This window comes from Odocoileus virginianus, chromosome 32 (assembly GCF_023699985.2).
Source record: "Odocoileus virginianus isolate 20LAN1187 ecotype Illinois chromosome 32, Ovbor_1.2, whole genome shotgun sequence".
Lineage (NCBI taxonomy): Eukaryota > Metazoa > Chordata > Mammalia > Artiodactyla > Cervidae > Odocoileus > Odocoileus virginianus.
This window is the reverse complement of record NC_069705.1, coordinates 21,804,323-21,817,579: the sequence shown is the minus strand read 5'-3', so window position 1 is coordinate 21,817,579 and position 13,257 is coordinate 21,804,323. Positions and strand designations below refer to the sequence as shown.

General features: G+C 37.6%; 1 protein-coding gene across 1 annotated transcript in view; it reads left to right on the top strand.

Annotated features, from left to right (window-relative positions):
• SGCZ (sarcoglycan zeta) overlaps positions 1-13,257 on the top strand; it is a 1,064,676-nt gene that overhangs the window by 457,178 nt on the left and 594,241 nt on the right. The gene's annotated exons all lie outside the window — the stretch shown is intronic.

Below are 13,257 nucleotides of genomic sequence, written 5' to 3'. Positions count from 1 at the left end.
AGCAATTTACCTTCTTTGTTACAAGTCTAATAGATACTATCAAATGATTTTAAAATATAGATGCTAAATGATCGGTAATATTAAATTCTGTCAACCCAATATATTTCTATCTCAGGGAGAACTAAGGTATTATATTTTCTGTGTTCATTTTCTCTTTTTGAATAAACAACCTCTCATAGATTCTATCTTACAGAAGTTAGTAAAGCAGTCTAACTTTGTTGTTCAGTTGCTGAGTCATGTCTGACTCTCTGTGACCCCATGGACTGCAGCATGCCAGGCTTCTCTGTCCTTCACTGTCTCTCTCGGGGAACGACCCTGATGCTGGAAAAGACTGAGGCAAGAGGAGAAGGGGGCGGCAGAGGATGAGATGGTTAGAATCACTGACTCAGTGGACATGGATTTGAGCAAACTCTGGTAAGAGTGAAGGACAGGAAAGCCTGGCTTTCCATGGGGTCTCAGAGTCAGACACGGCTTAGTGACTGAACAGCAACAACACGGCTTCTGAAATAACTTACAACGTATTTCTTATTTTACTGTTTTAATTTATGTCTTAATAATACAATTTTTAATGACATGCTCTAAGCTTTTCATTACACCTAAGTTTCTCTTGCGTGGGTTTGTGCGTACTCAGTTGCTTCAGCCATGTTCAACTCTTTGTGACCCTATGGACTGTAGCTTGCCAGGCTCCTCTCTCCATAGGATTTTCCAAGGCAAGAATACTGCAGTGGGTTGGTGTGCCCTCCTCCAGAGGATCTTCCCAACCTAGGCATTGAACACACAGCATGTCCTGCATCTTCTGTATTGCAGGCACCATTTACCACTGAGCCACCTGGGAAGCCCAGGCCTCTCGTAGGGTGCATTAATTCTAAATAAACTTCCATGAATTTCAAATGCGACCCTCTTGAGCATTTGCTAAATTTAAGTCACGATGACATAATCTGATAGTCTGTGTTCACTATGGAGATTCACCATCCGTGAGATTCGTAGCTTCGTAGTACACGCAGGACTGCATCTGGCTGTCTCCAAAGCTATCTAAACATTGGGCATTATTCAGTAAAGTGAAAACTGTATTTTATTCTGCTCTCTTTTCTCCGGGGTGCATACAAAATGAATGTGCTTTTCTGAGGTTAATCTGTTATTCTACAACATGATATTTATTTCAGTGTTTCAACAAAATGAAAAGTATAGCTGTTTTCACTTTTTAGATATTTTCTTTGAAAAGTAAATTAAAAAGCATAAAATAGGCCTTAATCTGCCACACTAAAAATTCTGTAAAATTCTCCTCCAGTTCCACTGTCAATTTGTACATGCTTCAGCTGTTGTCAGTAAGCATCTCTTAATGATATTGTTGTATACAAATTATACTATTTCTGTTTTTCCATGATGGACTTAGTTGGGGAAAGGCCATATGCAAAGGAGTCCATCTTCTTCTCTTTCCCATCATCTGACATCCTCCCATTACTTAGGCCATAACAAACTGAGGTCCATTGCCTTTTTTGCACATCTGTTTAGTGTAGTTGTCTTCACAATTTAGTACATTGTAATTGGGAATGTTTGTTTACATATTTGAATATTTTCATTGTAAACATGTTTTTCTTCATGTGGTGTTTCAGTCAAAGTCACTACAATATAATTTTCTTAGAATAAATCCTTCAGAGGTTCTTAGTATAACTAGTACCTATGTGTAAGAAAATGAAATTAGTGCTTAATAGATAATCAGTTGATTAAAGAAGTAATTAGGGAGAAAAACAGCAAGAATAATAAGAGGTTAGGGAAAATTTTGAAAGCTTAGTAGTACCTGTTCATGTTGGCTTACATTTATTGCCTTCATGCTAGCCAGGATCATTGGTTCAATTAATGATATTTCAAGCTAATTATTTTTAAATACTTTACAAAAAGTCAAAACCAGGATGTCCCCCCAAACATGGAACTAATTAGGACATCTATGGTAAGGAAAAATAATCATTTATTATTCATTTTAATTCAGGCATCCTTTTAAAGATATGTTAATAGACCATGTGGCTTGATTCAATTAATTAAACACTAGGTACTTAACATGTGCCAGACATTTTTGTGGAGTTAGTAATGAAAGTGAAAGTGAAGCTTGCTCTGTCATGTCCAACTCTGTGCAATCCTGTGGTCTATACAGTCCATGGAATTCTCCAGGCCAGAACACTGGAGTGGGTAGCCTTTCAGTTCTCTAGGGGATCTTCGCAACCCAGGGATTGAACCCAGGTCTCCCACATTGCAGGCAGATTCTTTATCAGCTTTATCATTATCATTCTTTATCAGCCACAAGCTGCTGCTAAGTTGCTTCAGTCCTGGCCAACTCTGTGAGACCCCAAAGATGGCAGCCCACCAGGCTCCCCTGTCCCTGGGATTCTCCAGGCAAGAACACTGGAGTGGGTTGCCATTTCCTTCTCCAATGCATGAAAGTGAAAAATGAAAGTGAAGTCGCTCAGTCTTGTCCGACTCTTTGTGACTCCATGGACTGCAGCCTACCAAGCTCCTCTGTCCATGGGATTTTCCAGGCAAGAGTACTGGAGTGGGGTGCCATTGCCTTCTCCGCTGAGCCACAAGGGAAGTTCTTAAAGGACTTAGCCATAAAGGAAGTAAAATGTGATTCCTGTCTAAATAGATTTACTGTTTAGTCAGGGAGGGAGGCATGGACAATCTTTCACCTTAACTGAAAAAAGTATGAGCTAAGCTCTAGATGGCAGTAGCATGTTGTGGAGTGTATTAGGATTCTACAGTTCAGTCGCTTAGTCGTGTCACACTCTTTGTGACCCGATGAACCACAGCACGTCAGGCCTCCCTGTCCATCACCAACTCCCGGAGTTTACCCAAACCCATGTCCATCAAGTCGGTGGTGCCATCCAACCATCTTATCCTCTGTCGTCCCCTTCTCCTCCTGCCATCAATCTTTCCCAGCATCAGGGTCCTTTCCAATGAGTCACCTCTTCGCATCAGGTGGCCAAAGTATTGGAGTTTCAGCTTCAACATCTGTCCTTCCAATGAACACTCAGGTCTGATTTCCTTTAGGATGGACTGGTTGGATCTCCTTGCAGTCCAAGGGACTCTCAAGAGTCTTCTCCAACACCACAGTTCAAAAGCATCAATTTTTTGGCACTCAGCTTTCTTCACAGTCCAACTCTCACATCCATACATGACCACTGGAAAAACCATAGCCTTGACCAGATGGACCTTTGTTGGCAAAGTAATGTCTCTGCTTTTTAATATGCTATCTAGGATATTGGTCACAACTTTCCATCCAAGGAGTAAGTATCTTTTAATTTCATGGCTGAAATCACCATCTGCAGTGATTTTGGAGCCCCAAAAAATAAAGTCAGCCATTTTTTCCACTGTTTCCCCATCTATTTGCCAGGAAGTGATGGGACCGGATGCCATGATCTTCGTTTTCTGAATGTTGAGCTCTAAGCCAGCTTTTTCACTCTCCTCTTTCACTTTCATCAAGAGGCTTTTTAGTTCCTCTTCACTTTCTGCCATAACGGTGGTGTCATCTGCATATCTGAGGTTATTGATACTTCTCCTGGCAATCTTGATTCCAGCTTGTGCTTCTTCCAGGCCAGCATTTCTCATGATATACTCTGCATATACATTAAATAAGCACAGTGACAATATACAGCCTTGACAAACTCCTTTTCCTATTTGGAACCAGTCTGTTTTTCCATGTCCAGTTCTAACTGTTGCTTCCTGACCTGCATACAGGTTTCTCAAGAGGCAGGCAGTCTTCAGGGGGTGGGGAAAGGAATAGGATGTGTATCAGTATATATATGTGTAAATCTATATACAGATGTATTTTAAGGAATTGGTTTATAGAATTCTGGCAGCTGACATATTCAAACTCTACAGGTTGGCCTGGCAGGCTGGAGGCTCAGAGAAGAACCAAATCAAGAGTTCAAGTCTGAACTTAGCCAGGCTGCAGAATTCCTTCTTGTTTGATGAAGGTCAATCTTTTATTCTATTCAGACCTTCAACTGATTGGATGAGCCCACCCTCATTTTAGAGGATACTGTTTTAAATGTCAACCTCATTCAAAAATATCCTTACAGAAATATCTAGAATACTGTTTGACAATGTACCTGGATACCGTGGCCCATGAAGTTGACAGAGAGTGAAGTATCATTTTGATTGGAGATGAACATGTTGTCTCTTCTGAAGATAGCTTCAGGAATATGAGCATGACCTTTCTTTTCAGAGTTTAATAATGAGAAGGGTTAGAAAATAAGGATGGAAGCATTCTGTATTGAGAGATGTTACTTGACTAATGGAAACAGAATCAGGGAAGTATCTGTAGGATGCAGGTTGTGAGTTGATCAACACAGGTTGTTTGGAGAGAAATTTATTAGAAAGTAAACCTAGAGCTACCTTTTCAGCTTGATTACAAAGCTGTGAAAGTCACACCAAAGAGAATGGACCACAGTCAGGTATCTGCAAAGTGGAGTGATCCTACCTGACTTTTAGAAAATTAAGTCTTTCTGAATTTTATAGCAGAGGTTGAAGCAGATGAGAAAATGAGGGAAACCAAGAAGCTAGGATATAGCAGCAGTAGGAAAGGTAAAGTGAGGCTCTGAGCAAAAGCAATAAGAAGCTGAACAGAAGAGAGCAAGGTTATAAGAAGCAGATAGCAACAGTCAGATCTCAGACTTTGACAGGACATGATGATGTTGTGGTGAAGTGTGAGGAACTCCTGTGCCAGGATCCTGTATTCCTGATTGAAAACAAGAAGTGGTTTTTGATCAGTTCTTCTTTTCAATTTGTGTAAGAGATGTAGAAATTAAAACTAAATAAACAACAACTATAGAAACAAAACACTATTTCAATTGAGTAAAAATGTTGAACCAGCTCTTTATGTTAACATGGAAAATGTAATTGTTTTTACAGTCTAATCGGTGGAAATATTCTTATCTCAGTAGACTACTGTGAAGGTTCTATGCTCACCAGGTCCTTGCTGTTTTAACTTTGGCAACAGTGAGAGAGGCAGTCAGTTAGGGGTGAATGAGATTGCCTTTCAAATGCCTGTTTCGATTAATACTGTTGATTATTTAAAATTAATATTAAACACCGTCTTTCTCCAAACATACCATCCCACTTCCTTTCTTGCCTTTTTTCAATTTTTAGAGAAATTGAGGGAATTGTGTTTGGAGTGTTCTCTTTCTTCTTTGTTTAAGGGGTGCTGCTGGTCTTGATTTATGGACCTTCACTGATCTTGTCAGTCTTATAGCTTTATATGGCATGTGTTTCTTTTCTCCTTTTGTTCAGGAGCAGAAAGGATGCATCATAGTGTTGTCCATACAAAGGAAGATGAGAAGTAATTCGATTTTTTTTTTTAATCACTGTGACTGTTCTGAAAAATGCTTGTATTACAGTGGAAAGGCTTGACCCTTTCTAGAAGAAAGTACACTCTGTCCCCCGAATGGAAGGAAGTAGGCAATCCAAAGACCAGAAGAGTTTGAAATGTTGATCATATGGCTTAGCTGCTCCCATCTGGGTATATAATGGTGTCATTAACCTTGTTAGAAAACCTAAGAGCAGGAACAAAGGAGTTTTGTTGTTTCCTTTGTTTGGCCATAGAGGGCAAATATGAATCAGTATTACATTTGAAAAGTTACAAAGAGGCATGTGCAAGAAGTTAGGGTCCAGAAAAAATTTAGGGCACATTGAAAAGTCCATCTTGTTTTTTGAAGTATTAGGAGCCACGTGTATTATTTTTTAAGTAAGATTGATGAAAATATTTATGCAAATATTTATGTTCTTTTAAGACAATGTTTATAGTACATTGAGGCTTCCCTGGCGGCTCAGCAGTAAAGAATCCATCTACAATGCAGGAGATGCAGGTTCAGTCCCTGGGCTGGGAAGATCCTCTGGTGGAGGAAATGGCAACCTACTCCAGTATGCTTGCCCGGAAAGTCCCATGAACAGAAGAACCTGGCAGACTACAGTCCGTAGGGTCACAAAGAATCAGATTTGAATGAACATGTATGACCCAAGAGTACATTATCTGAAATCTATGATATATCTAAGATGTTAAAAACCATTCCCAATTATGATAATATTTTGTTGATTCAAGTTGAAACCACTCACACAAAAATTCCCTAGAAAAAAATGACATTTTTTACTAGTAATACTCTAATATAAATAATTCATTGTTAGTATATCTTTTGTTTGAATAATGAAAGTGTTTTTCCTTTGAGTAATGGAATATGAAGCTTATGTTTTTCTTGAGTCTTTCTATTGCAGAGAGAGTAAAACATATGACTGTTTCATAAATACATTTGATTGTAAACATATTTAGACAACTAGATAAGTGAAAACTTAAATAATGATGTTTAACTAAATATATTTTATAATGCATCATTTTCTATATACCAGTATTGAATCAATATTTTATTATGTTCTACAGAAGTAAAATATATCGATTTAATTCATATACTTGTATTGAGTTGATATTTTAAATGTAACATGATAAAAATGGAATCCCAAAGGTATGGTAATTTTAGAAAAGCAGAAAATCAGATTTTTGTCATACTTAAGTGGATGCACAAGATGTATTTTTGGCCAGGCAAACTTTACCTCACTCCACGAATATAAACTTGCCTGGTTTAATTTTCAGATTTCCTAACTATGTGATATTGTACTCATTACTCTAAATTTTAAAAGAAACATCTCAATCTTCTCCATCCATATATATATGTAATATATATAATTTATTATATATTCATATACAAATTATAAATATTGCATTTGTATTTATATGATTTGTATTCTATTAAATGTTTATAAATACATGCACTTAATAATATATAATTCTATATCATTTAGTAGTACTATTGGAGAAGGAAATGTCAGTCCACTCTAGTATTCTTGCCTGAGAAATTTCATAAAAAGAGGAACCTGGTGAACTATAGTCCATGGGGTAGCAAGAGTCAGACACTATGATAATATGATAATATTATGTATATACAATATATTACTCACTATTAAACATTATATTTATTAAGTTGCTAAATATAAGCATACATTCTAATGTAATTGCATATATTATATAACATTGGTGATGACTAAAGTACATTCTTTATTTTGGATTTTTTCCTTTTTCTGTTTTTGCTGAGAGAAGAAAACATTGCAGTTAACATTTTACTGCATTTCTTTTCAGTATAAAAATACCCATAAACTTTATAGACTTGTATCTATAACTTTTCACTTAAAATTATATTGTCTTTTGCTGATCACTTTCCACTTCAAAATGTAGTCTACTCTATGAATTTTTAAACTGTATAGATACTATCTTAAGTTATTCAGTTTTACCATGTAATAGTTCTCATCTGAACATGACTGTGAACTCTCTGTAGGTACGGCATACCTCATCTTTATTTTTGTGACTCCCACAGCACACAGATAGGCAAAGAGAATGATAGGAATTGAAAATTTATTCTATAATAGGCACTACACCAGGCATTTTATAGATACCATCTCCCTTAATTTATAATGCCTCAGTAAAGCATGTAGAATTTTTATTTTATAGATGAAGAAATTATCATAAGAAACAGCCCCAGAGAGGGGCTGTCATACATTGTCCAAGTCACACAGCAACGTGACCTGTATTTCCTGGCTCAAAAGTGTGTGCTCCTTTTTCATTCACACTTCAATTCATTTACGATTCAACTTAATTTAGATGTATTTATGAAATCAGTATGAAATAAAGGGCAGACTGCATCTAGGCTGTCAGGTGTATAAGCCGTGTTATGTCTCAATGGTTCACTAGGTGTGTATGTTTTGGGGATGCCCTGTGGTAGTTTAAATATAACCATTCTGTCGAACAGCTTCTCCCTTCCCCATTCATTAGATAATTTTTTTTTTGTCCCATGTTTCCTAATCTTTGAGTAGTCTCTGGAGAGGAGGTGCTACTCTTTGCAGGTTTACCGTTAATTTGCAATTTAGACTTGCCTGCCCCTCCTTTTGCACTGAATCCCTCTTGGATGCCAAAGTCTGCTCCCTTCTGAAAATCCTCTGATTTCTGTTTGCCAGACTCATCATGAAATACCACACACTCACGATTGGAGTTTCTAACTTGCAGCTTTATCTTGACCTCTCCCCTGCACCTTGTTTTTTGTTTTGACTTTTTTGGTCTGAAAAAGGAAAACTACAAAATACTCTTGTGTTCCTGTGAAAACAGTTCATCTTCTTGGGAAATTCATCTATCTGCCTGACAAATTCTATTCCATCTTTAATACTTCATTCAATCTTCAACTAATTTATTTTTTTAAATCCTTTTTTGATGAGTTCCCTTGATTCCCTGAATATACCATGCACATGCCGACTTACTTCTACCTTTATGTGGCACTTTTTGCATTTTATTGATATCATTAGTTTATGTATCTATCTTAACTGCAAAATTGTGAACTTTTTGGTGATAGGTATCATGTTGTATTCTTTATTTTAGCAATATATTTGGCATAGAATACAGGTTCAATGGAAGTTTCCTGAATGAGTGAATAAATAATGGACATCAGTGGTCATGATGTACATCTGTGCTAACTAAAACAAATGAGAGTGCAAAAGTACTATGCATATATTAAAAAAAAACTTTTTTATGTATAATTTAACTTTGTGTAAATTGTACATGGGTTTGTATCTTGACCCATCCTCTTCCCAGTATACTGACCACTGGAAGAAATAATAGAAAATAATTCAATTTAAAACTCATGCATTCAACACAAAAAGTACTACTGAGTAACACTTATGTATCATTTTCTATATTAGATTAACTGAAGATAAAATTTTGTCAACTATAGTTTTTTATAAGGCTCTCGCTTGCTACTACCATCATGTTAGAACTCTTTTCAAATCTACATTAGTGTCATGAATTATATAAAATATATTTTTAAGCATACTTCAAAATGATTCTGTTATATATGGAAAATTATTGTTTTAATTTTGTTTTTAAAAAAGGAAAAAAGTAAACTTAAATGTTTTTAAAGGTAATGATACAGTATTGAAACTTGTATTCAACCTTGGTAAGTCTGGCTCCAGAATCTTTGCTTTTAACCACTAAATATTTGTAGCAGTTGATATTTTCAAGGAACTCAGTTTGAAATTATTGGTAGTCTTGAGAAAAGTAATATAAACAGTGATGAATTATGAACAAAATATTGTACTATAAAAGAAGAAAGAGCAATGCCTATCCTTGGAGTGTGCTAGGACAATTGCATGAAATAATGTCTAGATTAAGTTTCAGCAAACTGTCCTCCATGGGTCAATATGGCCAACTATTTGTTTTTGTTTTTGTACTGCCTAATATTTCATAATGCTTTTTACACTTTTTAAATGGTTATTAGAAAAACAAAAGGAAAAATAACAAATGTTGGCATGCAAAATCATATCAAATTAAAACTTTGGTGTCCAGAAATTGGATTAAAGGTTTACTGAACATGGTCCTGCCCACCAGAACAAGACAGTTTCCCCCTCAGTCAGTTTCTCCCATCAGGAAGCTTCTATAGGCCTCTTATCCTCATCCATCAGAGGGCAGACAGAATGAAAACCACAACCACAGAAAATTAACCAAACTGATCACATGGACCACAGCTGTGTCTAGCTCAATGAAACTATGAGCTATGCCATGTAGGGCCACCCAAGACAGACAGGTCATGGCAGAGAGTTATGACAAAATGCAGTCCACTGGAGAAGTGGAAGGCAAACGACTTCAGTATTCTTGTCTTGAGAACCCCATGAATGATATGAAAAGGCATGACACTGAAAGATAAACTCCCCGGGTCAGTATGTGTCCAATATGCTACTGGAGAAAAGTAGAGAAATAACTCCAGAAAGAATGAAGAGATGGAGTCAAAGAAAAACAACACCCAGTTGCGGATGTGACTGGTGATGGAAGTAAAGTCAGATGCTGTAAGAGCAATACTGCATATGAACCTGGAATGTTAGGTCCATGAATCAAGGCAGATTGCAAGTGGTCAAACAGGAGATAGCAAGTGTGAACATTGACATTTTAGGAATCAGCAAACTATAATGGACTGGAATGGATGAATTTAACTCACATGACCATTATATCTACTACTGTGGACAAGAATCTCTTAGAAGAAATGGAGTTGCCCTCATAGTCAACAAAAGAGTCCAAAATGCAATACTTGGATGCAATCTCAAAAATGACAGAATGATCTCTGTTTGTTTCCAAGGCAAACAATTCAATATCATATCCAATATCATATCCAAGTCTATGCCCCAACCAGTGATGCTAAAGATGCTGAAGTCGAACAGTTCTATGAAGACCTACAAAACCTTCTAGAACTAACACCCAAAAAAGATGTCCTTTTCATTATAGGGGGCTGGAATGCAAAAGTGGGAAGTCAAGAGCTACCTGGATTAACAAGCAAATTTGGCCTTGGGGTACAAAACGAAGCAGGTCAAAAGCTAACAGAGTTTTACCAAGAGAATGCACTGGTCACAGCAAACATCCTCTTCCAACAACACAAGAGAAGACTCTACACATGGACATCACCAGATAGTTAATATCAAAATCAGATTGATTATATTCTTTGCAGCCAAAGATGGAGACACTCTATACAGTCAGCAAAAACAAGATCGGGAGTGGACTGTGGCTCTGATCATGAACTCCTTATTGCCAAATTCAGACTTAAATTAAAAAAAGTAGGGAAAACCACTAGACCCAGGTATGACTTAAACCAAATCCCTTACGATTATACAGGGGAAGTGAGAAATAGATTCAAGGGATTAGATCTGATAGAGTGCCTAAAGAACTATGGATGGAGGTTTGTGACATTGTACAGGAGACAGGGATCAAGGCCATCCCCAAGAAAAAGAAATGGAAAAAGGCAAAATGGTTGTCTGAGGAGGCCTTACAAATAGTTGAGAAAAGGAGAGAAGCTAAAGGCAAAGGAGAAAAGGAAAGATATACCCATTTGAATGCATAGTGCCAAAGAATAGCAAGGAGAGATAAGAAAGCCTTCCTCGGTGGTCAGTGTAAAGAAATAGAAGAAAACAATAGAATGGGAAAGACTAGAGATCTCTTCAAGAAAATTAGAGATACCAAGGGAACATTTCATGCCAAGATGGGCACAATAAAGGACAGAAATGGTATGGACCTCATAGAAGAAGAAGATATTAGTAAGAAGTGGCAAGAATACACAGAAGAACTATATAAAAAATATCTTCACAACCCAGATAATCATGATGGTGTGATCACTAACCTAGAGCCAGACATCCTGGAATGTGAAGTCAAATGGGCCTTAGAAAGCATCATGACAAGCAAAGCTAGTGGAGGTAATGAAATTCCAGTTGAGCTATTTCAAATCCTAAAAGATGATGCTATGAAAGTGCTGCACTCAATATGCCAGCAAATTTGGAAAATTCAGCAGAGGCCACAGGACTGGAAAAGGTCAGTTTTCATTCCAATCCCAAAGAAAGGCAATGCTAAAGAATGTTCAAGCTACTGCACAATCGCACTCATCTCACATACTAGCAAAGTAATGTTCACAATTCTCCAAGTCAGGCTTCTATAGTACATGAACGGTGAACTTCAGATGTTCAAGCTGGATTTAGAGAAGGCAGAAGAACCAGAGATCAAATTGCCAACATCTGTTGGATTATCAGAAAATCAAGAGAGTTCCAGAAAAATATCTACTTTTGCTTTATTGACTACACCATAGCCTTTGACTGTGTGGATCACAAAAAAGTTTGGAAAATTCTTAAGGAGATGGGAATAACAGACCACCTGACCTGCCTCCTGAGAAATTTGTATGCAGATCAAGAAGCAATAGTTAGAACTGGACATGGAACAACAGACTGATTCCAAATCAGGAAAGGACTATGTCAAGGCTGTATTTTGTCTCCCTGCTTATTTAACTTATATATAGAATACATCATGCCAAATGACAGGCTGGATGAAGCACAAGCTGGAATCAAGTTTGCCAGGAGAAATATCAACAACCTCAGATATGCAGATGACACCACACTTATGGCAGAAAGCAAAGAAGAACTAAAGAGCCTCTTGAAGAATGTGAAAGAGGAGAGTGAATAAGTTGCCTTGAAACTCAATGTTCAGAAAACTTAAGAGTTGCATCTGGTCGCATCACTTCATGGCATGTAGATAGGGAAATAATGGGATCAGTGACAGACTTATTTTGGGGGGGAAGCTCCAAAATCACTGCAGATGGTGACTGCAGCCATGAAATTAAAAGACACTTGCTCTTTGGAAGAAAAGCTGTGACCAACCTAGATAGCCTATTAAAAAGCAGAGACATTACTTTGCCAGCAAAGGTCTGTCTAGTCAAAGCTATGTTTTTTCCAGTAGTCATGTATGGATGTGAGATTTGGACTATAAGTAAAGCTGAGTACCAAAGAATTGATGCTTTTGAACTGTGGTGTTGGAGAAGACTCCTGAGAGTCCCTTGGACTGCAAGGAGATCCGACCAGTCCACCATGAAGGAAATCAGTCCTGAATATTCATTGGAAGGACTGATGCTGAAGGTGAAGCTCTAATGCTTTGGCCACCTGATTCGAAGAACTGACTCACTGGAAAAGACCTACATGCTGGGAAAGATTGAAGGTGGGAGGAGAAGGGGACGACAGAGGATAAGATGGTTGGATGACATCATCAACTTGGTTGATATGAGTTTGAGTAGGCCCCAGGAGTCGGTGATGGAAAAGGAAGCCTGGCATGCTGCAGCCCACGGGGTCACAAAGAGTCGAACACAACTGAGTGACTGAACTGTCCAGAAATAAAGTTTTATTGGGACAGAGAAACACTCATTTGTTTATATATTATGGACTGCTGCCTTCCTGTTACAGAGTTTAGTGGTTGCAGCAGAGATCACATGGCCTGTAAGGCCTAAAATATTTACTTCCTGGCTCTGTATTGTGGTAAAAGTCACATAATATAAAACATACTATTTTAACCAGTTTAGTTGTACATTTCAGTGGCACTAAGACCATTCACCTTGTTCTGCAGCGCCCACAATCATTCATCTCCCAGATTTTTCACTGTCCTGCACTGAAACTCTGTCCTCATTAAATGTTAAGTACCATGCCTCTTACCCACTTCCCCACCTGCCCTCCCTTACCTGGGCCCTTGGCGTCTACCAAGGTACCTTCTGACTACCTTTTTAAAAAGAGTTAGTTCTTCCTTTCTTCTCATGTTACTATCTTATAAACTGTGCTTCCTTCAGTTATCCACAAAATTTTCCCATATGATGAACTGTTAAT